The following is a 2,468-nucleotide window of genomic DNA, read 5'->3' as shown; positions in this document are numbered from 1 at the left end:
TATATATATATATATATATATATATATATATATATAAGATATCAGAGACACTAGGTTATAAACTCAACATTTTATTTTGCACTACAGACTGTTCCATGAGGGCACAGCCTCAATCATGAATGAAGCTTACCCGGAATAATGAAGTACTGTAGATAAAGATGATAAAAACTGTTTATAAAGAATATGCTATGTTAATTAGTACTGGACTCTCTTTTGTTTAATAGATGGATCTGAGATAGGCTATTGTTATTTAAAGTTTGGTATCTTAGCAGGAACTTTCTTCTATGTCTGCATGCACTAACTAATTCGTTTCTTTGGTTAAGTGTACTAGCTTCAGGATTGCATATAATGTGATATTTCTCCTGCAGGCATAGGTTGCATCGTTTATTAACATTATAGTATGGCTTGCATTTAGATAGTATTCGCCAGTGTATTTTATGCTTTACATTGCTGTCTTTAAGTTTCCAAACATATTGGCTAAGCGTAGTACTATTTCTATATTTAACATTCCGGAATGAACAAGTATGCGCGTTATACCTACTTTTAAAAGTATTTTCGGTGAGACCGACATACGTCTCAACCTTTTGTTGTCATCCCTTGTGATAGTAGCCTGATAAACTACACCACTGGTTAGACATTTACCAGACAAGGGACATTCATTACGGCAATTACATTGCTCGATGTTATCTAAGTGCGTATTCTTATTGTTCTTATTTAGCACCTTTTTGTTGTGAGAGGATAGTATCGAGCCAATATTGGGCATACAGCTATAACTGATCTTGATAGTGTTCCTATTAAACACTTTTCTAAGAGCATGATCATGTGGGAACATTCATCTACGAATTTAAGAAATTCATGTCCGATTTTTGTTTTAACATTGGCGCTGTAAGGTGGGTTGAACCATATGTTTCTTTTTCTTTTCTTTCTAACGTTGGATTGCACGTTGTGAGTAGCCGGATTATATTTCAGCTCATAGTTGAACCCGCTTTCATTGAGGGCTTCCTGATACGGTTTCTTAGTTTCGTCGAAAGCTGCTTTGTTAGAGCATAGAGAAAGAGGATATATGGGACAGTCTCTTGTTTATGCCTTCTGGGATGTTCTTTATTATAGATGGCGGATGGTTGCTCTTGCAATTGACATAGCGCGGCTTGTTCTCCTTTAAGTAGGGTTTATAGCTTCCATCAGTGAGGTTAAGTGTTATATCCAGGTAGTTGATCACTTTCCTGTTTGCCTCGATAGTAATTTTTAAGCTGTGATCTTTGAATGTATTGCATAGGTCCTTTTTAATTTGTTCGATTTCACGAGGGGTTGCGTTGAATGCAGCAAGTCCGTCATCCCTGTATAGCCCTATATTATTACCATATTTGGGTTCTAATTTGGCTAATAGGAATAGCGCGATAAGCTCACAGGTCTCCGCGCCATCGTAGCCTACCCATGGTGACGTCAAAAGTTGTATCATGGACCTATTAATAATATTATTATTATTAGGTCCATGGTTGTATCTTTCTTGCGCCAAACCGAATCGTCCTTGAATAACAGAGTGTTCGTGGCCTTAATTATTATCTCTCTTTCATCTTGCGTGATTTCATCAAATTGCATGGCGAAGTCGCGGGCTTTGGTCAGTAGGTCTTGGGATATTGATGGTAAAACTCTGTAACGTCGAAACATATGAATGAGTGATCAATCTTGTCTCTAATGCCTTTGAATTCCATACTATCACATCGCTTGTGTTCTCCACTGATTTAACTTAGTTGCTATTGTACAATTTTTCTCTTTACTCTTTCCAGAATTCGTTTGCTTATTTTACCTATTTCAGATTTGGATGGGTTTATTAGTCTGCAACTCAGGTTATTTTCAAAATTGTCTTTATGGTCTTTCATAGTTATGAATGCATCTCGTCTAGCGGTAATTTCTATCCTATCGTCTAGCTGAAGCTTTTTCGCTATTTCAATTTCGTCCCTTGTTATTGTACTTACAGTGTGTGGCTGTGCCTTCTTGTATGCTTTCGTTAGGGGTCATCTATTATTTTCATCATGTTCACGAGCGTACAAAACGTACGCTGGGGGAAGGGGGTTGAAGGTGTGTGTATACGCTTTTCAAAAAGTACAAATATAACGATTTGAAAATGTTAGCCTACGTTTTTGTACCTAGCAATTCACGAGTAAATGTTAAGTTTATCAATTGTTTATACACAGCGTCATCTTGCATCCCTGATTAACGATGTGTTGGTTAAAGCATTGTGTACTTATAACCAATTTCGAAATACAAGGGAAATGCACTCTAGCCAGGGGCGGATCCAGGATATGAAAGAGGGTGGTTCAAAATGTCTCAAAAAACCCCCAACATTAAAAAAGGGGTCCTGTAAACTTCGCCCGGGAAAATTTGGATTCCTAAATTCAAATTAAATTCTAGGTTTTCTCCTCTTGAAAAAGATCAGGTAATTTTATCTCATTCTTTAAGCCATTATA

The sequence above is a fragment of the Anneissia japonica genome, unplaced genomic scaffold, assembly GCF_011630105.1.
Source record: "Anneissia japonica isolate Jap-2015-1 unplaced genomic scaffold, ASM1163010v1 scaffold287861_len940595_cov192, whole genome shotgun sequence".
NCBI classification, from domain to species: domain Eukaryota; kingdom Metazoa; phylum Echinodermata; class Crinoidea; order Comatulida; family Comatulidae; genus Anneissia; species Anneissia japonica.
This window is presented reverse-complemented; position numbering follows the sequence as displayed.